The sequence below is a fragment of the Chlamydotis macqueenii genome, chromosome 1, assembly GCF_036417535.1.
Source record: "Chlamydotis macqueenii isolate bChlMac1 chromosome 1, bChlMac1.mat, whole genome shotgun sequence".
Classification (NCBI taxonomy): Eukaryota; Metazoa; Chordata; class Aves; order Otidiformes; family Otididae; genus Chlamydotis; species Chlamydotis macqueenii.
Window position 1 is genome coordinate 201391848 of NC_141556.1, and position 27934 is coordinate 201419781.

At 42.9% G+C, this 27934-nt stretch overlaps 2 pseudogenes; both read right to left on the reverse strand.

The window, feature by feature from the left end:
* Positions 1–5682: 5682 nt before the first annotated feature.
* Positions 5683–7564, reverse strand: LOC147602386 (uncharacterized; annotated as a pseudogene).
* Positions 7565–11667: 4103 nt separating this feature from the next.
* Positions 11668–24876, reverse strand: LOC147602387 (uncharacterized; annotated as a pseudogene).
* Between the last annotated feature and the right edge of the window lie 3058 nt (positions 24877–27934).

Consider the following 27934-nt stretch of genomic DNA (forward strand, 5'->3'; position numbering starts at 1 on the left):
TACAGATCAGCTACAATGAGAAAAGCTCTTAGAAGAAAGTTAGACTGACAAAAACAGTAGCAGGGTACTTGAAATCTCAGAAGTGGACTGTGAAGCATTACGTTTGTCATGACTGCAAGTTTCAGTTAGTAATTTGAAAGGTTTAAAAACAATGCTAGGAAAAAATGTTCAGTTTTGCCAATTTTAATGAATGAAAAAAGTGTCAGGAGTGGGTTTTTGCATGGATTAGACTCAGAAATATTATAATTGCTTTTGATTCAATCACCTTTCTGTTGTATAGTGACATAGGATTCAAAAATTTAAGCTGCGGACTATCTTCATCTAAAGATAAATATGACACAGGATGTGCCTCACAGATGTGAAAGTGAAGGCAAAATAAAAATCCAATAGGGTGACTTGATTCTTGACATCAGAGCAACAGGCAGCCAAGCAAGAATAATTAACTTTACAGTTCTTGTTATGATATTAGCGGTTCAGCCTGAAAAAATTCTAAATATCTCTGGAAGTCGGTATGGCACTGATTTTGTTCCTCACCTCTTGCGGAGCACTTTAGAGGGCCTCAATGAAATACAGACTGACTGTTTTGGGCCCAGGTATGACACTATAATTAAAAAAAAAAAAAAAGAAGAAAAAAGACCATACACATGCCATATGGCTGGTGAGGTACAAAAATCAGACAGAGCAAATAAGAAGCCAAAGAACAAGACACATTTTTGGCCACCTAAGACAGAAATATATCTTAACCTGTGATTTTATCAAGTTGTTAAAGTAGTTAAATAGTTAAATGTTCTGCAGGCTTATGAAACAATGAAATTTAAGGAGGTAAAACACGTAAGTAGTTTTATAATTTCCATGCAGAAAACAACTAGGAAAAGGCAAAAAAGAGCACAGCTGAATAAGTCATCTGTACCTCAAAGTGACAGGCCATGATACACCATATCTTGTTGACTTTTGTTGAACAATGTCTGTCTTCATCATACTACTGCAGAAGGACAAGGGTAAGTGTAAATAAGGATAATTTAGGCTCCTTGCACCTTTCAGTGCAGCATTTTTAGGAGTCCATAACCCTTATCAGTCTGTCCTGCTGCAGGTGGAGGAGACAAACATCTTTAAGGTTAAATGCCTGTTCCAAATGCATAACAGGCCACAGAAACACAAAGTGACAATGAAAAGCTAGCTTGCAAAAATAACATTCATTGCTTCTTAGCTTATTATATTTGACTACTATAAATTATTGCTGGGCAATAACTTCTGAAATTATTGCCGAGTGAAAAAAGTGGGTGCCTATGGATGCTTCAGAAAGCTCATCCTCTGGCTGACAGTGATGTACAGTCAGGCAGCAAAACCAGAATGAGAGGAGGATGTGCATTTTAAGGCCAGTGGCATTTAATGAGCCACAAATCTAGTTTGATTTCCACATTCTCCTTCTTACTTCTCACGTGACATACAATATGATGAATTCAAGCATTTTTCTTAGCCTTCAAATAATACTTCCTCTGGAAGGAACAAAGGACAGCATCGCTGACAAACCAAAATTCACTGGAAATTTTTGTATCAGAGGACCCAGCTTCGTTGCTATGTGCTGCTGGGTGTTTCCTTAGCTGCTGAAATCGCAAGAGCTGCGCTTGTGCACACAGCTGAGAGGGTGCACGGGCCAAGAGCAATACTTGATGAAGTGGAGTCTGCTGCCCTCCAGGAACTTCTGGACTTGCTTTGGTTAATATCTATTTTACACAAGAAGTTTTCTGGGAATGTTGCCTCAGTGGCATAATCTCTTCCCTTTGGCAAGTCACCTGGATGTACAGCTTAACACTTTGAGCAGCTCATTGACTGTAAGTTACAGCTACAGCGTATGCTGGGGGTATAGGTGAACAAATGGGAAGTTTCACGGCTTATTCAACAGAAGAGGTTACATTTTTGCAGGGTCCCTCACATTTGACTCACTGCATTGATGTCACACGGCTCACTAGGCAGATACAATAATACAGTTTTGCTGGCAATCAGCCACTTAAGCAACGCTGAAATACTTGTTTCAGTGAGGGCAAGTCATTTTACAGCACCTGGACAAAGCATCTTGTTAAGTTTGATTCCTTGACCAGAAATCCTTAAGAACTCTTCTATTCCATGGTCAGTTTTTCAAGTTTCCTGGGTTTTGGAGAACAATTTTGTAGGATGACTAAATTAGTTGATGGTCTCAGGCTGAACAACTTGAGTATTGTTAAAGAGATAATCCCCAGGAGATGTTGAAGCTGGCAGTACAGATCATAGAATCATAGAATGGTTAGGGTTGGAAGGGACCTTCAAAGGTCATCTAGTCCAATCCCCCTGCAAGGAGCAGGGACATCCCCGACTAGATCAGGTTGCTCAGAGCCTCATCCAGCCTGGCCTTGAATGTTTCCAGGGATAAGGCCTCCACCACCTTTCTGGGCAACCTGTTCCAGTGTTCTATAACTCGCATCGTAAAAAATTTTTTCCTAATTTTCAATCTAAATCTATCCCCCTCTATTTTAAAACCATTACTCCTTGTCTTATTGCAACAGGCCCTACTAAACAGCCTTTCCCCATCTTTCTTGTAGGCCCCCTTGAGATAATCACTTTATGTGGGTGACTGAGCCAATTTGTTTTGCAAAGACTCCTATGGGCATGAAATAGGGCACAGATGAGTGAGGAGATATGGGTGAACCCAGCACTAGGGAGAATTTACATTAAGCACCTGAGACCTGTGCTATTCCTCTAGTTCTTCACAACAAGTATTTTTTTCAGAACCCAATGTGAGGCTATGGAGTCTCAGCCCGTGCACCATGCATGGGTTCAAAATTGTCTGTTTTTTGTGTTCAAAGGGAGACAGGCAGGCACACCACTGTCAATGGCAAGTAGCATCAGCAAGAACCTGGCAAACACCATCAGAGCATGGCCAGCTGCGAGCTGGGGAAGGGGGGCAGGTGGAACAACCAGCAAATAACTTTCACCAGTGCTGATTTATTTAAGTGTTAACTCTTGTATGGTTGTTTTGGTTGGGTTTTTTTTTTTTGCCTAGTCATACATAAGTATATTTCTGCTCCCTTTAGCTGCCTTCTAATTCTTAAGGCTCCCAGATAGAGTTTTAAGACAGACAAGGCTTGTGGAGAGACGTAATACTTGTACTTAAACAATTATCACAGCTGGTAAATACAGACAAGCATTCACTCAAGGACTCCATCAGGCCTGAAACAGGAGCGGTGACTTTCACACCAAGCACAGTTTGGAAAGAGTTACTCTGACTTAAGATGAACGATGTTCATTTTCTGAGCGCTTGGGCAGGCATTACGATTTGCTGTGAAGTGGCAGGTGAAGGTGAGGCAGTTTGTTGTCTTTATTCATCTCCTTGACACAGAAGCAGAGAAAACTCATGGTAAAAGCAAACAATACCCACAAATGGTTTCAGAAGAACCCACCTGCAGGGTGATGTTAGCAAAAGAAGCTCCAGTCTCTGGCTGCTTGCTCCTCTTTCTGTTCCCCAGCTTGCCCCGCTCTTACAGTTTTGCCCGTCTGTTTTATTAGGAACTAAACTGGATCACCAAAATAGAGGTTTGAGGAATCTTTTTTTTTCAGCCAAGTGCAAAGTAAAAGGAGAACTCAGTCCATAAAATATAATGACACAAAAAATGTCAGGATTGCTTTAAATTAGAAATTATGAAGGGCAACAAGATATCAGGTAGAAAAATGTGCTGGCAGGGCTGAGTGCAACCTAAATTCATTTTTCAAATGTGCAAGGGATAGAAGAAATCCTAATGCTAATGTTTGTCAGAAGAAGACAGTAATGAATATTGTCCCCCCCCCAAAAAAAAAAAAAAAAAAAAGTGGAAACACTCATTAATTAATCTTGCTCTGGTCCTGGGAAGAAGCAGCTGTATACCATTCTAGATGATAAGGTACTTTCACTTACTGACAATGATAGTGGACAGTATCTGTTAAATTGGCACTAAAATGGTTAGATGTATAGATTATTTTGTCTTGATTACTCCAAATGGCAGATTATTCCAGATCCTCGCTGGCCTTATGATCAGAAACATTATTTTAATTTGAAGACTATAGTTCTTTTTAGTAAATTTATACCTGTGCACCCTTGTGCCAATAGTGCCATTTAGCTTAGTTTTTCCCCAAACTATATTTGTAAACACAATAACATATTCCCTCAGCCTTTGTTTAATTGTGTTAAAAAAATGAATCCCTTCCAATTTCTGATCTATGAAAGGCTCTCCATTTCCTAAATCAGCTTCACAATCCTTTCCAGTCACAATGAGAATTCAATTTTAATCTCAGACAACAGCAGTGCATTCATCACTGGCACACACATTTCGACTGATAGTAAAAATTTCCACTCTTTCATATGCTCTAGAATCCCCTTTTCTGTCTATGCTATCAAAGCACATTAATGAATTAGGTAAAGCTTGACTGTGTAATATTCTGAAGTCCCTCCTCTTCTAATCAACATGATTCCAGTTTCCAGCAAATTTCTGTATGCTTAACCTTTTCATGCTCAACTCTGTATTTTTCTCCTAGTAAATTTTCTTCTTTCAAGGTGCTACTTCATATATTTATCATTCCATATTTTGACAAATCATTCCTGATATTGATAAAAAAGATCCTAAAATCACTCTTTCAAGAATTTCACCTTTAGTCCTCCTTAATCTTGCATTTCTGTTTGATGACCAGTCCATACAGTCTCTACTTCAGTTAGTTCTTGATAATTTTCTAATCTGTGATCTGATGTCCATCTTTTCCAGACTAGAGCCTGCCTTTGTGGCACTGTATCATCTTGACTTTGGATAAAATTACAAGGCTAGTGGGTTTTGATGCAGAAGAGATTACAACAGTCTTCTCCCTTCCAATATTTCCTTTGAACTGTTGACTGAAATAGTAAGAAATTAAAAAGTGAGATCTAGCTGAAATTTTCCTATTTCAACACATTTTGTTTAAGTCACTGTGAAACTTCAATTTGTGATCTTTTGGCCTATGAGGGTAAATCAGTCAGGATTCCTCCGGAACAGGACTGGGCCAGGAAATTTTAGAGAAATACAAAATAAGAAAGTATGATTCTATAAGAAATGTATAATTTATGTATGATCACTTGCATAAATATACCCCCTTCCCAAAGTAAATGTATCTGTATTTGTTCAATTAAACACAAGATGGCACAGTGTGATATTAGGGAAAAAAAAATATTATAAATCAAACCATTTTCTGAAAAGGAAACAACACTAACTCTTTTCCTTACAGTACTCACAGATCTGTGTAGTATACTTTAATTTACGAAATCAGATATTCAGTGACAGATTACTTGAAGAATACTCTGTCAATCAACTACTCTTTGTAGTTAACCAGCCTCAACTGGATTGCAGAACTCTTAAAACACCTAACTGAAAGCCTGTAAATGAAGAGAACGAGTATGGGCTAGCTTTGATGCATTTTTTAAAATAAGGTATAAAATGAACTCTGCAGTTCACACTTTCAGACCATGATTAAATATATTCTGGTTTAAATGTTGGCCAGAATAAAGCCTCTGCCCAGCAGCAGGAGGTGTGGAGAATCCCACTGCCCTCCGCAGAAAGGCTTCAGGCTTGGCGAGAAACAGCAAGGGAATCACAGAATCATAGATTCTTTAAGGTTGGAAAGAACGTCCAAGATCATCAAGTCCAACCATCAACCTAACATCACCATGTCCTGAAGTGCCACATCTACACATATTTTTAACACCTCCAGGGATGGTGACTCCACCACTTCTTTGGGCAGCCTGTTCCAGTACCTGACCACTATTTCAGTAAATAAATTTTTCCTAACATCCAACCTAAACCTCCCCTGCCACAACTTGAGGCCATTTCCTCTTGTTCTATCATCAGTTACTTGGGAGAAGAGACCAACACCTGCCTCCCTACAACCTCCTTTCAAGTAGCTGGAGAGAGCAATGAGGCCTCCCCTGAGTCTCCTTCTCTCCAGGCTAAACAATCCCAGTTCCCTCAGACGCTCCCCATAAGACTTGTTCTCCAGACTCCTCACCAGTTTCATTGCCCTTCTCTACCCTTCTCTGGACATGCTCCAGCAACTCAATGTCCTTCTTGTACTGAGGGGCCCCAAACTCAACACATTATTCAAGGTGTGGCCTCACCAGTGCCGAGTACAGGGGCACGATCACTTCCCTACTCCTGCTGGCCACACTGTTCCTGATACAAGCCAGGATGCTGTTGGCCTTCTTGGCCACTTGGGCACACTGCTGGCTCAAGTTCAGCCAGCTGTCTACCAGCACCCCCAGCTAAGGGAGCTTTGCCCGGGTTATTTATAAGAACATAGTGCAGTGCAGAGCATGGTCATCGCTCAGCCAAGCACCTCACACCTTTAAAACAACCTCATTTCAACCCCTACACCTGAAATCAGCCTGCCTGTAGCAGGGCACTATTTTCATGCCAGGGGTTTCCCATCACTCCCCCTTCTCTCTCTGCTGGAGCCAGAGGATGAAGGTGCAGAAAGGGTGGGGTGGGGAAAGGGTACAGTTTTAAGCTGCTGCTCAGCTCAGTTTGCCAAAGCTGAGGCTGAGAGGAGCCATTCAGGGCTGTTGTTGGTCAGGAAGGTGCCTGTGCTGTCCCAACAGGGCTGCCGAGAGCTGCCAGAGGAGTTCAGGCTGCAGGAGGAGGGTTGGTAAGTCTGGGTGACCCTGGTGAGGAGGGGGCTGGAAGGAAGACAACCTTGAACAAAGCAAGACTAGGGAAAGGCTCCTTTTACTTGGTGTTCTTGGTGTTGTCACTGCTCCTTCAGCACTGATCCAGGGCTCGCTGAGGTCTGTCTCAAACCATTTCTCTGCATCGCTTTGTTCCATATCTGCTGTGCAGAAATCATCATGTGGCTAGGCTCTGCTCTCATAACAAATACTCCCTTGTGCTGCTATAAAATTGTTTTCTCTTTAAGCCTAGAATCTTCAATTGCAGATCTGCATGGTCTTTAAAGTCCCTTTTATTAGGCAATAAAATAAAAAATTTATTAGGAGACCGCATACACAGATTTATTCAAGTGACCGAAGTGCACAGTACATTTCACAAGGAAAATATGGGACACAGTGACCTGAAAAGCTTTGTGTTGGTAGCCAGTAGATCCTCATGGCAAAACATCAGACAGAGTGGGTGTTGTTTTTTTCCTCTGTAATGTTAATAGCTTATTATCTATTGCAGTTCCTCTCCCAAGCAATATCAGAAAGACAAAATGATAAGTCTCAGCAATTTTAAAGTGGCATCCAAATGTTATTTCTGTTAGAAAGGTTTCTATTAATCCCCTTTTGTCATTTTTTTCTTATTTCAAGTTGTATTCAAATCATGCTCAAGTGAGCAGTGTTTTTCTGAGGTTAGGGAAAGCACTGAGCAATGATCCGTGCACAACAGCACAATTCTTCAAAGGCACTGCCCTCCCTTGCCACGCTGTCCCCACCTCAAAGTAAGCAACGAGGAGGAAAGCAGCCATGTGCTGTTGAACGTACCCACTTGTTAAGCCATGATACCCCAGGGACAGCACTGAAATCAGCTGTCACTCCCTTCTTCATCCCATCAAGACTGGCAGGAAGAAGGTTTGGTGGGTCTTGTCACTAATCTTTTGCTGAAGGGTAGCGCGTGTGGTAAGAGGTTTTCTTATCCTCTTCATCTCTTGTACAGCTGTGTTATCTGCATCACACTTTAACCCTGAAGAATTAATCTGCTGCTTTGCAGAGGATGTTCAGGAAGTAAAGCTGGCAAAGAGTAAATGTCAAATGAATTCATCCTACCTACTTACTGAAGCAAGGTCAGAGAAGGATGAGAAAGCCATTAATTTACAGGGTCTCAGAAAACTGAGCTGCCACTATAACTCATTTGTTTAATGTGGTTTTTTTTAATTATATGACCATAAGCACCTATATTATGAACGTAAAAATGGTTGTAAATGCAAAGTCAAGGCATCCAAGGAGTTGAGTACCTTGATGTATTGCAAGCAGAGCGCAGTGCCTGCATTTTGACAGAAGCCCATCTGTTTGCACAGGGAGATAAGACCCATTCCTGGCCTCTTTTACCGTTGCCTTTCCAACCACACGATCTATAACACATAATTTTGAAAACTATCTTTTCATTTGAGCCCTGCTATCCTTTAAATGTACATTGTTTACATACCACTATTACATTTTAATTATGTCTGGGTAAGTCTATAACTATACCGTGAATGAATTCATTCTCTTGGGCTGGCTGCCTGATTCCCAGTGGGAATTTGTGTTTCTCTCCACACACAAGACATGGCACTACCACACAGGTCTTTTGCAAGATCTTTCAAGCTTTCCTCTTGTGCCTCTCATCAATTTTTGAGCCCGTCGCACTTCTTTTGATGTCACACCATGATGAGCCCACTGGGCTTAGGAAAGCTCTGCCTTTTGAGATGACACAACTCAGACTGCATCCAGGGTGGTTTTTCTACATGAGACGCTGCACACAGCTTCCATCCTCATGTTTCCCCTTCTTCTGGCAAAACATCATTTCCAGACATTTATGCAGCACCCTGACTTCTCACAAGTGAGACTGAAAAATTCACTGTATATCTGGTTTTCACCTCAAAAGTGGATGAGCAGGCAATTTTTTTTTTCAGTAAAAGCTTTTTTTTTTTTTTTTCTCAGTAAAACCTTAATGTTGGTCTTGACTCCTCAACTCCTGGCTACTGACATGCAGTCTTCTCTTTTCACTACATTTCATGTAGCTATCAGATTTGCCAGCCTAATGACTTTTAGGAGATGTAAACCTAATTTCTAAATGACTACTCAGTAGATGCTACTGCTCAGGTAGTTAACTGTATCTGTAACACAGGATTCGTGGGGAATTCAGTTCTGGGAGGTATACATAACCTCTGAAATTTATATTAGTTCTGAAAGTTTTTAAGTATTTTAAAACTTAAAAAAAATATGAAACAATCTTGTAAAGATTTGGAAGGAGAACCTTAGTTGGTTTTTAGATGTATATATATTTCTAGATCAATTTCAGTTAGAATAGATAAGTACTATAATTTAATTTTCATTAAAGAAAAGTAAAACTCCGACAAAGGAGAAAATATTCATTCATAATTTACCTTGCTAATATTTTTCAGCATCTGCTTGAAAAATCTTTGAGATTACCCAACACTGAGTTTAAGCCCAACCATCCTGTTTCTGTTCATTCTGCACAGCAAAGGTCTTTGAAGTCACTTTATCCTTAGTTGATGCATGCATTTATTTTGATATCTTGTAAATTAGAAAATTAGTGAGTCACTTCTCCACAGATAAAGTGACTTCAGCTACAGCATTATAGTCTGCAATAACACGAGCCTATCAATCATCTCTGTCTGAGGAAACAGCAAGGCAAAGGAGTGACATCACAGCTACACTAAATTTAAGCCGATTGTGCTTTAATATAATTTGGATGTGTAGATTGCTGTACCTAAGAAATGAATAAGCTTTTTTTTTTGCTGACTTCCAACACAATCAATGTCCAGGCCTTTTTATTTCATAGCGACTTGAAGCTATTTTCTTTCCTCATGTTTGCGCTTCAGCACTTGCTGGCTTCTGAACTCAGCAGAATCCAGGAATTTGGGACCATTGCAAGGGAGATCAACTTTAGACATTCAAGGAGGGAGTCCTCTGTAAGAAAAAGATAAGATTGACTCCTCAGAAAAATCTATTGTACATATGTACCCAGTCATACACATAGGGAAACAAGGTCAGTAGCATGTATTGATACATTCAAATGTTGAAAGCAGAAACCACACAGGAAATAATTGTGGTGTTATACTACATATTTGTGGAGCAGCTGTCAGAACCGTGATAGACTGGAAGGGGTTAGCTGGAAATGACTAGACAACAGAGCAGATAGCACTGTTATGCCACTGTCTAAACAATGACCATGCAAAAAATGCATTTCACTGTAAGAGGTCAGACAAAATGTCTGAAAATTAAGCACACATGTTGTACCTCCAAGTTTTACAAGACTTGGTTTTAGAAGGTAAAAGTTCAGGAAAAAAAGTTGTATGCAGTGATAGTGACACTGTCACTGGATGAAATTGCAATCAAACTGAAAGGTCACACAGCAGGGCTTCATGTTAAAATCTGACTCATCTGAAAACACACATATGCTTGTTGCCATCCATAAAGTAAACTTATGTATTTTATTATTGTTATAATTTTCTAATTTACTCAGGAGTCAGCAAAAGGCAAAGAGGGGGAAGCTTTTGTAAGTGTACATTTTACTTTTCAAACTTACTAACCAAACAAGAGAGAGAGAGAAAACACCTTGTTCTAATCTCCCTAAGCAAAGCAATGCATTCACATTGGAAAACAAACAGAAATCTACTTCCAACTAAACACTTAAGAAACTCAAAGAACTTACCAAATTTAAATTGTAAACATATTTTTCCAGTACTGCCTTAATTTGGAAGGCAAGAAATAAATAACACAAATGATAACAAGAGTATATGCTTGAAAATACCACCGAAGATGTCAGACCAGACTGAGGACTTGTCGGAACTCCATGAATACTTCCATTCTCTTTTTGTACAAATAAGCTGTGTATCTTGTCTACTATCCATGATTTGTTTTCAGTAAATTAGGTTTGAAAAAGTAAATTTGTCTTTTTTTTCCTTTCCAACTGGTGTAGAAAAACTATTTGATCACGTAGCCAATGTCCACATGCTTGACTGAATTCAGAGGAGGGCCATGAAATCAGTGCGAAGATTGAAGAGTATAGTATTCTTTGGCTTCTTGAGAAGGTGGCTGATAAATGGTTTGGATCCTGTTCTGCAAGTATTTTCCCATGGATTGTGTAGGATTTTTCAACATAATTAATAGAGGCATAACAAACTGCTGTTGCTAGATGCCAAAGACAGGAAATTCAACATAGAAATACAGAATAAAACCAGGATGGTGAATTTACCACCACTTTTCCTTGAAAATAAGGTGAGATTTTTCTAGAAGACTCTTCTTCAGGACAAGTTCTATGTCTAATATGGATCCACACAAGTGTGTGTGCAGGCTACCTGAGGTTAAATAATGCTTGATAAACTTTCTGTTAAAAATATGTTTCTAAGATTTGGTCATCGGTATAACAACTTACACCAGTTGTTGGGTTTGGGGGTTGGGAAAATTCCTTCCTCAGATCTGAGATCTCGGGGTACTTTTGTTTCAGTTTGTGTTTCATCTGTGATGAGCAAGGCACAGCTTATCTGTGGTTTAGATGCCCCAGATGAGTAGCAGCCTAGACATGCATATTGTCAGTCAGTAGCACACAGTTCTTCATCATAGCAACTGCAGTTTCACTCTGTGTAAGCCTTTTTCAAAAGAATATTTGTACAAAACTTAATGATTTACAATGATATAGGTCACAGTAGAAGACACAGTACTCCCTCATGCATGTAAACAGTGTGCAGTGAAACATTTCTATGTGTTGTACTGAACAAGTATCAGGTAGATTTGAGTAAGAAGGTTAAGGAATGGTTTATGACATATTTTTAAGGGGCAGCATGACATTTATAGTTAATGGAAGCCAGAACAAATATTTTTCAATTCAATGCTCATTAAGAGAAAACATAAAAATATATGAGGGTGTACTGACCCCACCACATAGAATCACAGAGTCATAGAATGGTTTGGGTTGGAAAGGACCTTTAAAGGTCATCTAGTCCAACTCCCCTGCAAGGAGCAGGGACATCCCCAGCAAGATCAGGTTGCTCAGAGCCCCATCCAACCTGGCCTTGAATGTTTCCAGAGATGGGGCATCCACCACCTCTCTGGGCAACCTGTTCCAGTGCTCTCCCACCCTCCTTGTAAAAAAATTTCTCCCTTACGCCTGATGTAAATCTACCTCCTTCTAGCTTAAAATCACTACCCCTTTTCCTATTGCAACAGATCCTGCTAAAAAATTTGTCCCTATTTTTCCTGTAAGCCCCCTTTAGGTACTGGAAGACCACTGTAAGGTCTCCCTGGAGCCTTCTCTTCTCCAAGCTGAATAACTCCAGGTCTCTCAGCCTGTCCTCATAGGAGAGGTGCTCCAGCCTTCTGATCATCTTCATGGCCCTTCTCTGGACTTGCTCCAAGATGTCCATGTCCTTATGTTGGGGGCTCCAGAGCTGGATGCAGTACTCCAGGTGGGGTCTCACAAGAGCAGAGTAGAGGGGGAGAATCCCCTCCCTCGACCTGCTGGCCATGCTTCTTTTGATGTAGCCCAGGATACGGTTGGCTTTCTGGACTGCAAGGGAAAAAATCTTTGTCTAGAGTCATCTAAACGTTGAATTAGCTGAGCTCATCTGGCAGGAATAACCCATTATGTAGCAAACGGTGAAGATCTGAGAGGCAGCCTAACATCAGCATCAATGGGGAATGGTGCTGCGATTGAATTCATTGTCAGAACTAATGCCAAAAGAAGCCCTGAGGGTCAATTTGTGTTTGACATAATCTCTATTAGAAAAATCAGACCCATTACAGGAATGTTATGGATCAGGAACAGCTTCTGTTGGGATCTTATTCAGGCACAATAAAACCTATGAATGGCACCCCGCTAACGGATTAACTCTCAGCTCTTTCTTTTCTCTTGAGAGAACAGTTCATCTGGCCAGCCATAAAGTCTCTACCATCCAAACACCCAATGGGCAAACTTTTTTGGCTAAACTGAGTTACCTCCAAGTTGCACTGCCTGTTTGACTCTATCTTCATCTATTGGGAGACCTTAGCCACCTAGTTCATCTGTAGCCACCTACTTGCATACACTCACATCTTGGTATTTTGATAACAAAATGAACCCCACCAAAGCAGTTCAGTTAAAGCAGAACCAGAGTCGTCTTATAACCTCAAAAAGCACCAGAAGAAGTCTGAATAAAGCCATTGGGTTTCTGAAAGATAGAAGAGGATGCACAGGGTGTGGGTCAGGCAGGACAGGGAAGCATTAACAAGCTGGTGTGGGTGTTAAACTGTCAGCCTCCAAAAATTCAAAGGAGAAAAGCAGTTACCACTATTGAGCAGCTGTTTGCAATGGATTCAACCTGGGATAAGACTACTCATCAGGAGGAAAAGAAACTAAATTCTACTAGTTTATCTTGTAGATAAGATTCTAAAATCAGCGGTTTGGACTGGGGTGTCTGTAGAGCTGATAGTATCAGGCTGATTTGTGAGCTGTTCAGCTCCTTTAATAGCAGGACTGACAAATACATCTCCATGGCAGTGATACTGTGGGGACATTTGAATTAACAAACCACTTAGCTTTCCACAGTCTCAGCCTTTGATAGTTCTGGAATTTTTGTTTCCATCTGCATGACTTTCACCACCTTGACTCCAGGGTGAAGATTACACCACCATTTGGGTTATCCTCTCAGCAGCACAGGGACAGCAGCTGCTCCCTTTAGTTTTTCTCCCTTGTTGTAAAAGCCCAGATTCTCCAGTGCAGTGTCCAGTATAGCTGAACTGGAGAACATAGCCCTGCATTTATAGGAATTTGCCTATTGACCATTGGTTCCACCCTGTGTTTAATTTCTGATAGAGAATGATAAATTACCAGCTTTGCAGATACGTTGGGTCACTTGCCAGTCTCCCCTCTGCCGTTTAGCTCCCACACTGAGAAAAGCTGTTAGTGATAATTCACTGTATGTTTTTCTGGTGATTGTTCAGTATTAACTACACACACATGGCACTTTGCCCAGCATTTAAAATATTTTGCTGCTGAGCCGCAGTCCATCAAGGGATCTTTGCCCTGCTCTACAGACTAGAAGGAGGCATAACGGCCCACACATGGGACCAGCAGGACAACCTCTTCGGCTTGTGAGTAGCAGGAAGGATTGCCCTACACACCAGGCAGGCATCTCACCAGCTGGTGTGGTGAACCTCACTGGGCAGAGGTTGCACACAGTCCCGACAGCTGCCTGGCTGTCCACCAGCAACACCAATTTCCCACCCTTGGAGTGAGCTGCGCTTTCTACACCACTTCTTTTTGTGCAATAGCTCTTAGGCCCTGAAGGTGGATTACTGCCCTGCTTGCCCCACAGGTGAGGCACAGCTCTTGCAGGCTGCCCAACTGCCAAATACTGAGGTGCTTCCCTTTCACCAGCAGCTGTTCACAAGTTCAGATGTTCTTTGGCTGAGCCTGAAGCAACATGACTTTTTGTAAGGTGTTTCACCTACTTTGAGCTGAACTATGAAAAAAGGTTTTAATAATTTTCTACTTAATTTTAATGCAACATTGTTTCAAGTTTTTATGAGGATTTTTGTTAAAAATCCTTCACAGGATTGTTTTGTGCTGAAAACCCAACGAGTGATAACTCTATGTCAAGCTGAAAGCATTACCCTGTGACTCAGCAACAGTCAAATCCTCCCTCACATAATGTTGATGTCTCTCATGGTTGTAATTAAACTGCGGTCTTAGTCATTTAGACTAATTTGATATTGATCACTAATCTCCTGCCTGCCTTGTAAATTTTATAACTGTTGATTTTGGGAAGAATTGGAGATAACAGCTTATCCAACTGAATTAATAATAGTAATAATATTAAACATAAATTATATTATTAATAATTTGAGTTTTACCCAGGCTGTAATCAATCAACCATACAAACTTACATTTTTCTCAGTCAAATGAAGAGGATTTTTTGCAGAGCTACAACAACATGAGTGAATAGAATGAAATTACTTTAACGAAGCTTTAATGTCCCTGTATTTATAACTCACTCACTTATTTTCCCATGTTTGGAAACTTCTTAGATGCTATACATATTTTCCTTATCTTTGTGTCTAAAATAGTGGGCAGGTTTTGAAACCACTTATACATCTTATTCTGGGCATCTATTACTATTGTCTACAGATTGTTCTTTTGGTAATAGGTGTATGTCCAGCCATCGGCACCAAACTTACGGAAAGCTATGTGTTCAGGAGTTTCAGTGGCTCAAGTGCTAGCGATCTTTTGGGTTACAATTTAACAAGACTGCTAACAACTGTTATTTAAAGAAAAGCCTTCAAACTAAACCAAGATAATGCCACACAAAATATTTCAGTGATTTGAAAGAAAAGAAGAAGTTAATAAAAGCTGCTGAAAATCTTCCAATTTTATGATTATGAAACAAGTTGCTGTAGAGAGATATTGGTTATGGTGGAGGTATGCAAGTCACTTTGAAGAGCAGTAGATTATCTTACATACTTTTCAGACTGACGATCAAAACTATTCAGCATAGGCTCAACCCACACTCATATCCCCATTCAAGTCAATGGATGTCACCTGTAAAAAGTTTGAAAATAGAGTATGACTTAATGATAATGATATCTCTTGTTCAGCAACACTCTTTAACGCACACTTATTTCTCATGTAAGTCAATGGGACTTAAATTCATCCTTAAATGCTTGACTGAGTGGGACCTTACACATCGATGGTGGCTGAGCTGCAGGAGGAGGTCAGGAGGCTGCGGGACATCAGGGAGGCAGAGAGGGAGCAGGATACTTGGTTCCAGGCACAGTCTGCACCGGAACCGCAGCACCCAGAGAACCAATCAACACCCCCCCCGCCACTGACACACGAGGTAAGCAAGCAGGCAGAAGATGCCAATGAATTGAAAGTTGCAAGGGCAAGGCGCAGCAGGAGGAAGAAGAAGCTTCCCCAGAACCCCGAGGTGCCCCTGCAGAACCGCTTTGCCACTCTGCAGACTGAAGAAGTAAGACCTAGCACCTCGGGGGAGGCACTGGAGCCGTGCAAGGCAGCCCGACCGGCTTGAGTGATAACTAGCGCTACCAAGAAAAAGAGACGAGTGGTAGTAGTGGGTGACTCCCTCCTGACAGGTACGGAGGCACCCATCTGCCACCCCGATGTGCTCTCTCGGGAGGTATGCTGTTTCCCGGGGGCTCGTATCAGGGATGTTGCTGAGAGAATACCTAGCCTCATACGGCCCACAGACTATTATCCTCTACTGGTGTTTCATGTGGGTGCCAGCGACACAGCTGGCAGCAGCCTGAGAGACATCAAAAGGGATTTCAGGGCCCTGGGTACACAGTCAAAGACTCTGGGGCGCAGGTGGTATTCTCATCAATCCTCCCGGTCGAAGGGCAGGGACCTGAAAGGGCCAGACGTATCTGGCAGGTTAACTTGTGGCTCAGGGAGTGGTGCTACAGCCAGGGCTTTGGGTATCTAGACCATGGGGCGTGCTTTGAGAAGCCCGGGCTGCTAGGGGCAGATGGTGTGCACTTAAATGAGAAGGGGAAGAGTGTGTTTGGACGAAGAATTGCCAGACTTGTCCGGAGGGCTTTAAACTAGTGTTGCTGGGGAGGAGGAGCACAGTTCAGCCCACTGCGGTCAGCATGGCACCACTGCCAGCACTGAGGGTCCAGAAGCTGAGGAATGATCTCAGGTACATGCAAATGAACTTAAACTGTGGTCCAAAAGAACTCCTGTCGCTCCAGCCAGCAAGTCGGCTTTGTCGTGGTCCCAGCTGAAGTGTCTCTATACCAATGCACGCAGCATGGGGAATAAACAGGAAGAGCTGGAGATGCGTGCACACGAGGGGGGCTACAACCTCATCGGTATCACGGAGACGTGGTGGGATAACTCGTCCGACTGGAGCGTCAACATGGAGGGGTATAGGCTTTTTAGAAAGGACAGGAAGGGGAGACGAGGAGGGGGTGTCGCTCTCTACCAGTGTCAGCAACCGGCTGGAGTCCGTGGAGCTCCACCTGGGGATGGAGGAGGAGCTGACAGAGAGCTTATGGGTCAGGATTAGAGGACGGGAAGGGACAGGGTACGTTATGGTGGGGGTCTGTTACAGGCCGCCTGGCCAGGAGGACAGAGCAGATCATAGAATCATAGAATCATAGAATGGTTAGAGTTGGAAGGGACCTTCAAAGGTCATCTAGGCAAACCCCCCTGCAAGAAGCAGGGACATCCCCGACTAGATCAGGTTGCTCAGAGCCTCATCCAGCCTGGCCTTGAACGTTTCCAGAGATGGGGCCTCCACCACCTTTCTGGGCAACCTGTTCCAGTGTTCTATAACTCGCATCGTAAAAATTTTTTTCCTAATTTCTAATCTAAATCTACCTCCCTCTATTTTAAAACCATTACCCCTCGTCCTATTGCAACAGGCCCTACTAAAACAGCCTTTCCCCATCTTTCTTGTAGGCCCCCTTGAGGTACTGGAAGACCGCTATCAGGTCTCCCCGGAGCCTCCTCTTCTCCAGGCTGAACAGCCCCAACTCTCTCAGCCTGTCCTCATAAGAGAGGTGCTCCAGCCCTTTTATCATCTTCGTGGCCCTCCTCTGGACCTTCTCCAACTGGTCCATGTCCTTCTGATGTTGGGGGCTTCAGAGCTGGACACAGTACTCCAGGTGAGGTGGATAGCCAGATAGGAGCAGCCTCACTGTCACAAGCCCTGGTCTTCATGGGGGATATCAGCCACCCTGACATCTGTTGGAGAGACAACACGGCAGGGCACAGGCAGCCCAGGAGGTTCCTGGAATGCGTGGATGACAACTTCCTCCTGCAGGCGATAGAGGAGCCGACAAGGAGGGGTGCCATGCTCAACCTTGTGCTCACCAACAGGGGGGGACTGGTGGGGGATGTGAAACTAAAGGACAGACTTGGCTGCAGCGACCACGACATGGTGGAGTTCAAGATCCGCGGGGCAGCGAGGAAACTACATGGCAAGCTCTCAGCCCTAGACTTCAGGAAGGTGGACTTTGGCCTCTTCAGGGACCCGATGGGCAAAGTGCCATGGGAGGAGGCCCTGGAGGGAAGAGGGGCCCAGGAAAGTTGGTCTATATTCAAGGAGCACCTCCTCCAAGCTCAGCAGAGGTGCATCCCAATGAAAAACAAGTTGGACAAAAAGGCCAGGAGGCCGGCGTGGATGAGCAAGGAGCTCCTGGACCAACTGAAAGAGAAGAGGAAAGCCTATAGAGGGTGGAAGCCCTGATGGAATTGAATCTGGCCGGGGATATAAAAAGCGACAAGAAAAGCTTCTATAGGTATGTTGGGGACAAAAGAAAGTCCAAGGAGAATGTAGGCCCCCTCTGGAAGGAAACTGGTGTCCTGGTTACCCAGGACATGGAGAAGGCTGAGGTACTCAATGACTTTTTTGCCTCAGTCTTCACCGATAAGGGCTCTTGTGTCACCACCCAAGCTATGAAAGGCACAAGCAGGGACTGCGAGGATGAAGAACCACCCACTGTACTCAAAGAACAGGTTCAGGAACATCTGAGGAACTTGAAGGTGCACAAGTCCATGGGACCTGATGGGATCCATCCAGGTCCTGAGGGAACTGGCGGATGAAGTTGCCAAGCCACTGGCCATTATATTTGAGAAATTGTGGCAGTCTGGTGAGGTCCCCGGTGACTGGAAGAGAGGGAACATAACCCCTGTTTTTAAAAAGAGGAACAAGGAGGACCTGGGCAACTACAGGCCGGTCAGCCTCACCTCTGTGCCTGGCAAGGTCATGGAGCAGATTCTCCTGGAAACCATGCTAAGGCACATGGAGAGCAAGGAGGTGGTTGGTGACAGCCAACATGGCTTCACCAAGGGCAGATCGTGCCTGACCAATTTGGTGGCCTTTTGTGATGGGGTGACAGCATCGGTGGACAAGGGACGAGCAATAGATATCATCTACCTGGACTTGTGCAAAGCTTTTGACACTGTCCCGCATAAACTAGAGAGGCATGGGTTTGATGGACGGACTACTTGGTGAAGAAGGAGTTGGCAGGATGGCCACACTCAAAGAGTGGTGGTTAATGGCTCGATGTCCAAGTGGAGACCGGTCACCAGTGAAGTCCCTCAGGGGTCCGTGTTGGGCCTGGCCCTGTTCAACACCTTTGTCGGCTACCTGGACAGTGGGATAGAGTGCACCCTCAGCAAGTTCACTGATGACACCAAGTTGTGTGGTGCCGTTGACACGCTGGAAGGGAGGGATGCCATCCAGAGGCACCTTGACAGGCTGGAGAGGTGGGCCCGTGCCAACCTCATGAAGTTCAACCAGGCCAAGTGCAAGGTCCTGCACCTGGGTCGTGGCAATTCCAGGCACAAATACAGGCTGGGCAGAGAATGGATCGAGAGCAGCCCTGAGGAGAAGGACTTGGGAGTGATGGTGGATGAGAAGCTCAACATGAGCAGGCAATGCGCCCTTGCGGCACAGAAGGCCAACCACATCCTGGGCTGCATCAAGAGGAGCATGGCCAGTAGGTCAAGGGAGGTGATTCTCCCCCTCTACTCCACCCCACGTGAAGTAATGTGTCCAGTTCTGGAGCCCCCAACATAACAAGGACATGGACCAGTTGGAGAAGGTCCAGAGGAGGGCCACGAAGATGATAGGAGGGCTGGAGCACCTTTCCTATGAGGACAGGCTAAGAGAGATGGGGCTGTTCAGCCTGCAGAAGAGGAGGCTCCAGGGAGACCTGATAGCTGTCTTCCAGTACCTCAAGAGGGCCTACAAGAAAGATGGGGAGAGGCTGTTCAGAAGGGCCTGTTGTGACAGGACGAGGGGTAATGGTTTTAAAATAGAGGGAGGTAGATTTAGATTGGAAATTAGGAAAAAACAGTGTGAGTTGTAGAACACTGGCAGAGGTTGCCCAGAGAGGTGGTGGAAGCCTCATCCCTGGAAATGTTCAAGGCCAGGCTGGATGAGGCTCTGAGCAACCTGATCTAGTTGGGGATGTCCCTGCTCCTTGCAGGGGGGTTTGCCTAGATGACCTTTAAAGGTCCCTTCCAACTCTAACCATTCTATGATTCTATAATTCTACAACTCTCACTCTTGCAGAGAAGTGCTTATAGGGTCAGACCAACTGAAATTACATCAGCTTACCCTCAGCTGTGTATAATTCAAGACCAGATGTACAGGCTTGGCAAGATCTCCATCCTTGCTCGTGAGCGGCACATCTCCTGGGAAACTGGCCAGGGATATCGCTAAGGTGAGCAAACTCTTGGGCTTCTCAGAGCACTTAAAGCATTTCATGACAACTGAAGATCTACAAGGTTTTTTCCCAGGTAGTCATTTACACAATCCAGGAGTGACAGGTGGGTTCAGCACTACCATCTCTGCTGTAGAAGGGCTGTTAGCATAAAGACCCGTTTTGCTTTCCACTGGAACATAATTTGCTTGTCCACACAAAAGCTGCATTAAAAACTGGAGTAATGCAGTTAGTAGAGTGAACTGACAGCAAAATGGCTACAGCCAAAATCGAGGTGACTGAGAAAAGGCTTTTCCCCTGGAACTTTGATTGCTGCTTTTCTTTTGAGACAGCATTGGCCACTGTCAGAGACAGGATACAGGGCTGGACATATCTTTGACCCAGTACAATTGTTCTTGTGTCCTCATGACATCTTTCCACTGCAGACAGAAATGGGCAGGTACACATTAACAGTCCTCGAATGAATGCAAGCCCCTAGACCATCTGTTCCTGGAACAGTTTCTGCTGTTTCTACAGGACTGAAGCCAACATTTGCAGCTGGTTTATAACTTTCAGTAAACTTGCTGTTGCTATTCTATCACTCATGTCAGATTCTTTTCAGTTTCACATCTTAAAAGCCGAATTTGGAAAAGTCCAGAAACAATAATTCAAGCACTTCTCCAAACCTACAAGCATGGACCACACGTTAAGTTGAAGTCAAACTTATTAACTTCCTGACATTTGGGTTTTTAAATTTTTTTGGGTAGTTGTTAACAAAACATATAAAGATAACAGAAGAGATGATTAGTTCAGACCTCCTCTGTGCTAGGACTGTTCCCAGGCTTTCACTGCCCACAGTGTCCCATTCCCAGGAAGCTGCACACATTCTCTCTTTCTTTTCCTTTTCCTCTAGCACGTGAAGTTAGGAGTGTGCTAATCCTGCAAGCCACAGGGTAGAGCAGAGATGTGTGCAACAGCTTCAAACAAACCAGCTCGTGTACTGGAAACATTCTTGCTACAGCAGCACTGAGCTGTGGACAGTTTGGACTAACTTTCTAGTTCTTCTTCCAAAGCCTGCCAGAATAGCCCTCAGCAACCAACAGAGAACACTTGACTGCTTCCTAAAAGTGTCAAACCAGTACAAGTGTTTGAGACAAACATTATGCACACTTTGAAGACTCTGGTTTGCAGAATTTCTTCATCAGAGCTAGAGTTGTGGGTACATCTTATCACAATTTCTACAGTCACACAGAGACTTCTTAAGATCTTACATTGAACTTGCGGTGTGTATTGAGTTTAGCTGCTGTTTGAGTTTAGATTAACAGAAAAAAAGTAAGAGATAATAGTGATTATCAAAATACAAAGTATTCTAATTACAGGAATTTAGTTTTATTAAAATATTAATTCTAAAAAAGAAGGGGCTTACAAGATCAATCTAAAATAATTTGGTTTGAGACATGATAGTTATTAACCTATGTCAGTAGTCTGTCCATAAATTGCAGTTTATACATATGTGTCAATCATTTCACTATGCAGTAATCTTGATAAAATACTATTTGGTGTATAGAAATTTGCTTCAATTTAAATTAGTTTTACACAGGGATGTGCCACAGCATTATACATATAATATTGCAATAAGCACAAAAAGAATAAAATTGACATTTTTAAACTTGATGACTAAGTCAGACACCTTCGTTTTTAGCAGCTTCAATAAATTTTGAGATTGTCAGAATTATCAGTGTCTTTCAGTTTTTAATGGCTTAAATCTGTGGACTTTGGCACGGGCACTTAAAAATGGTAGCCTTTGATCCTGTCAGCTAAACAGGACCTACACTGCAGTTTCTCAGGAATGGCCTGTGAAACAGAAAGTGGGTTTCTTTTTCATTTTTCCTATCATTCTAAATGGAAGAAGAAGGCCATGGCTGAGAAGAATATCCTTGCTCCACATATGGCTTTCCAGAAACAAAATGTAGCTTCATTTTGAAGGTAATCTTGGGCATTAAAATCACTTACATTGCAAGTATAAAAAATAGATTGCTGTAAGCATTGGTTCTGGAGAGTTGCAAGCCTGAATTAATCTTAAAACTTAGCTACTAATTTTAAAAATCTAATATAAGAACTTCCAGATAAGAACTGTAATTTTTAGATATGTGTAAAAGTTAAACCAAGGCCAGTTCTTATGCAAATACATCAAAGGTGATGATGTCAATGTCCAAGTCAAGCGAAAGTTGTGTTTGGTAGTATGATAATCTACTCACCTTTCCTCTGTAATTGCCTTTTCTCACTTGAGTAATTTCTTCCTGGCAATCTCTTCACCATTCCTGTGGCTGTCTCTCTTCTTACTTCTCAGTCATTACTTGATCTTGTGTAGTTAGATTATACTGTCAACCATCCACTTCCCTCACCCCCGACTCCATTGCTACCTAGTCACCATCATTTTTAGTCCAATTATATCTTTTCACACTGTTGTCTTCTGCTTTTCTCTTTTTTCTTTTCAGATAATTAACCTATTTCTTTTAGTTCATTTGCCACTTTGCTTTTTTTTTCTCACTATTGTTTTCTTTATCTTCTTCCTGTCTTGGCTTATAACCTTTGTTAACTCAGCACACTTTTAGCCATCAACTATGCTTTTTCAAGCTATTTCACTGGCACTTTTCCTGAAATACATGGTAGAAGAAAGACATTACCCTCAGAAGTGTGAGTAGAAGCATGCTACTTCACTAAGTGATCATCTGCATCAGGGCAAAGCAAGTGCCTGAAGCATGCAGACATGGAAAAATATTTCATTGTACATTGGAAGCAATCACAAAGCAAGCAAAACAAAACAAAGAGAATGTAACAAAATTATTTTTTAAAAAATTATCCTCTATTCAAGAAAGAATAGAGGATGAGAAACGACTATATTTAGATTTAGTACTTTCCTCTAAGAGGAAACAAGAAACTGCCTGGGACCTCAATGAAGAGATCTATTGGCACACAAGAGAGTTGGCTGGGTTATGCTCACATTCCTCAAAGTAAGCTTAGAGTTTACAAAAGTGCTGGTCAGATTAATCATTAAAATATATCACATTAAAGGAAAATTAACACAAGAGGTGTCGTAGAATCATAGAATCACAGAATAGTTTGGGTTGGAAGGGACCTTAAAGATCATCTAGTTCCAACCCCTCTGCCGTGGGCAGGACATCTTCCACTAGACCAGGTCACTCAAAGCCCTGTCCAACCTGGCCTTGAACCCTTTCAGGGATGGGGCATCCACAATTTCTCTGGGCAATCTGTTCCCGTTATTTTTATCAATTGATTTAACTTTACAGGACTCTGTGAAGCTGCCGACTGCTATGGAAATGCTATGTACTTTATTATTAGAACGTTCGGCAAAAATTCACTAAAAGTTGCATTCTTATACCACTGGAATGCAGGGGTCACAGATGTGTTCAGAGACACGTCATCTATGCTTGCCAAAATAAAATAGCATAGTGAGATATACACCATTAAAAATACCATGAATACCCTGAACACAGTCTTCAGAAAACAGAAATACTGTTGCACAGCATTGCAACAGTTCTCTGAAACTTTCTAAAACAGGGCCATGGCTGGGCAACTTTGGCTAAGGCTCAGCCAAAGACAAGACCTATGGTTAAAGCTATGGTTAGTGAGAGACAAAGCCTGAGGCTCCAGTGAGATTGAGACTGTCAAAGCAAGGGGAGGGGGTCCTAACATAGATAATTTCTGGGAACTTTTTCTAAAGCAATATCATGTGGATTATGGAGTAGTGCACAGTTGAGACCAGATGCCTCTTGGTCTCAGCTGTGCCTTTAGCCCAAGATGCCCAGAGCTATAGCGTTGAACAAGATGTCAGTAACAATTTCTGTCTTTAGCCCACCCCTTCCCTTGGCAACCCTGCGGCAACCCTACTCCAGCTGGGGCTCTGGGCTTTGTCTCTCTACTAACCATAACCCTAACCTAAACCTAAGCCTAAACAGAATCCTATGATATGTTAGTGACTGAACCTTACCCCAAGACCCTCAGTCAAGTTTGCAAGAATGTTTTCATTTTTAAGTCCATCCTCTCCTTTGGCAGCCCCTTTGCAGTCCCTATATCCATCTATAGTCCTAGGCCCCTCCCACACTTGAGCCCTAGGCTTTGAGTTTCTCCTGACTCCAATCCTAAATGAAACCCTAAGCCAGGCTTGAGCTTGGCTGAGCATTATCTCAAGGCCCTCTGACTTCATTGCTTTAACAAGTTCTAAGGGGACCTTTCTTTTCTTTTTTTCACTGCTCATCCCTTCTTTGAGCAACTCCTTTGCAGCTTCACTCCAGTTGGAGCCCTAAGCTTTGTCTCTCACTTAATCCTAAACCTAACTCTCACCTTAAGACCTTGGCCTCAGCAGAACCTAATCTCAAGACTCTCACCCATGAAACTGTTGAAGAGGTTCCCATGAACAATTTGACTTTGAAATCTATGCCTTTCTTGATCAGCCCCTTTGAAACAACACTGCAGATGAAGCCATAAATTTCCTAGGGTGTCTGTCATAATATTAATCCTAAACCAAAGGCACAAGATCTTGGCCTTGACTCAGCCGCATCCCAACATCCACAGTCAGGGTCCTCTTGAGTAAGTTATCAGTGTAGATTTTTATTTGCATCCCATGCCTTCCTTGGACAGCAACCTTTGCAGCCTCACTTCAACAGCAGCCTGAGGCTTTGTCTCTATCCTAACACTAACTGTTAGCCTAACTGTAGGTCTTTACCTAGGCTGAACCCTACTCCACCACCGTTGAGCAAATGTACAGGTTCTCTGGGAGGATTGTTTTTGTGGCCTGGATCTTTCTTTAGCATCCCTTTTGACACTCCAACTTTGACTTCCACTCCAGCTGGAGTGCTAGGCATGTTCTCTCTCCTAAATCTGTCAGTAAATATCACCCCAGGTCTCGGCCTTTGCTGATCCTTAGTCATGGCACTTTTGACCAAAATCTCAAGGGACATTTCTCCCAAGACACTGCTGTAGATCCCTCCTTCCTTTTCAGTCTTTTTGAAGCTTCTGTTATTGTACCCTTGCTTGTAAACCTAATTCTTGAATACAGCTGAGCCTTAGCACCAGTCCTTCAGCCACAGCCAATTAGTTCTCAAGGGAGAATCCTTTTTGCAGCACACCCTTTTCTTCTGCAGCTTTTGTGCATTTATGTTAGGGTTAGAGTCAGATGTGGACTAGCATTAGGGTCACAGTTAGGAGACTGACAAATCCTCAGGCACCATTGGGAGTCAGTCTGCAAAGGGGATGACCATGGATTGAACTGTAAGAAGAAATCTCCCCTGAGAACTTGTTCAAGATTGTCGTGTCTAGGAACCTGGAAAAGGCTCAGCCAAGGTCAAGGCAAAGGTCTGATGCTGGGGTTGGGGTGAGGAGAGAGAAAAAGCCTTGCACTTGTGATGTGCAAAGGTGAAAAAATGCAGACAGGAACTGCAGTTTTGGTGCAGATTGAGAAGTCATCATCCACTGGGTGCCAGTCAAGAGTTGCTCTAACCTGGTCTGCACCCTACAGAAACAAAACCATCACATGCTGAACTTCAGTCAGTCAGATGTACACAATGGCCCTGCTCACACTTCCTTCAGGAAGAAATGAGCAGCCATGAAGGGCTGCAGACACACTGCTGAGGACACTCCAAGCCAAGGGGGCAAGGACATCTCTGAGGGACTGCAGTCGTGGGTGACCCACACTGGGGCAGGGATATGAATGTGGCCACGGGTGGCCCATGCCAGGCAAGCACATCCGCAAGGGACTGGGGACATGGGTGGAACAGAGACATCGCTGAGGGGCTGTGGCCATGAGCCACCCTGGGTAGAGCAGGGATACCCCCAAAACTGAATTTGTTTAAAAACTTACAAGTTCTTACCAAGAAATTTAGTCAACTGATTTGTCTCTAAAAAGCACAGTTCCTTGATGACAGCAATAAAATTACCCATTTCTCGAGGTTGACATTACCAGAACTTGAATTCTCGAGAGCAACTTGTGTCAGATCCCCTATCCGATGACACTCATGCTGGAGGTGTCACCATGGCAACCTGGGAAGGCCAATGTGACCATTGCTAGGCAGCAGGGCACCACGGGGCCAGGCTCCCCTTGGGCCTTCAGCACCCGTCAGCCCCCATGGACCAGTTGCCCAAGATGCTCAGGCAGCTGCGGTGATGGTGCCTGTGCATGGAGGTGTCAGGAAATTAGAAGAAATTCTGGATGGTGCATTTTTAGATAATTACAGCACAACTCTGGCAGGTTTTTGAGCTCTGAAGCCGACGGCAGTGTGACATCAACCACTCGAGACAGGCAATAATCTTCTAAAGATGTGCTATATGAAAAGCCCTGTCGCCGTTCTAAAATTGAATTTTCCTATTTGTATTTACAGATCATTATTAATATAGACAGGACTGAAACAAATTATATTAATATCCTTCTGAAAATGGTGCAAGTAATGGGAAACGAGTAAGTATTTGCATGTAATTACAGCTTAGGGTGCCTGTAGTATAAGCAGCTGCCTATAAAAGCAGGCAGCTGGTGGGCAGTGGAACTGAGCATTGCCAGCCTTTTTTTTTTTCCCTCTAAGAAAGGCTCCACAACATCATTATTTTTCCTCCCAGCCTCTATGGCACTTTATAGGTGACACCTGTGACAATAAGATAATGCCAGAATCTTCCACCCGGGGGATTTCTCCCTTTCCCATCACCTCCACCTCTAAGAGGCAATACATGTCTTCTGCAGTTACTGCCCTGAGGGAGTCACATATCCTGCGGTGGGTGGTCCAAGACAGAACCCATCTTGCCGTGCAGACAGCCCCTACCTGCAGAAATACGTGGAACAAGGGGAAAATTTTTCTTCTACAAACCCTCTCCTGACCTACCAACAGGGTCATGCTTTCTGAATGCTGTCCAAGTGCCTGATGAGTTCTCAGTGTTTCTCATGCTGGGGCAAGCATAGAAAGGAGTGTAGGAGAAGAAAACAGTTTTCCATTACCTGTCTGCAGTGGCTGTTGCCTGGATGATCTCTCTGTCCCAGTTGAGGAGAAGTGTACACAGGGACCTGTGCCTTATAGAGTGCCAAAACCAGATGAGGAGCTTCACCTTTAAAGGTCCCTTCCAACTCAAACTATTCTATGGTTCTATGATTCCTATCTTCCCTTTTCTTTGCATTCTTCCTCCAAGCCATGCCACGCATTCTATCTCTCCCAAAGAACTGAGTATGTCTGTAAGACCTAAAGCGTTAAGTTACATTTGGACAGTGACAAACCAGTAAAAAAAAAAAAAAAAAAGCAGAATACAGGGTTTTTGGCAAGTACTTGGGTAAGGATGAAGATCAAAAATAACATGGTGTTAAGCCCAGTATTTTATAAGCAAACCAATATAAGACAGTTCAGGATAGGTACCTGAAGGCCCTTACAGAGTATTTTTCAAAACAATTCCTTATTTAAAGAAACATAAATTGTAATAAAAATTATTTTCAACATAAACTGTACTGCTGACCTGATTCAAATCTCATTGGGACTTCAACTACAAAGCAGTAAATTATAGAGCACATTTTTTTCTGGTTTGTTCTTCTGCTCAATTGTACATTTTCAACATTCCACTCAAAGACAAATATTTTAGTTTTATTTAGTGTGTGGAATTGGGAGATGGCTACAGATCAAACTAGGATGTGTTTTTTAATAAATATTGAGGTCATAACTATTTAATGGAAACCAAGCTCACAAGATAATTCAGTTAAATACGATTTACAGGTACAAGAAATAAAATACATACAATTGCAATTGGATGCAATCATTATTTCAAACAGCAAACCTCATGGCATAACTCCATCCTTAGTTCAGGTTTCTAAGGCATTGCAGTTGGACAGTTTATATTTAAAATTAAAATAAGAAGGTTTTCAGGCTTTTCTGAGATTCTTCACTCTGGCTTGTAAACTGAGCTTTTTCAGGCAGGATCTGTCTTTATTCTCTGCCTTGTACAGCCCTTAGCAAATACTAGTGACTTCTATGAAATTCACCTCAAAAACAC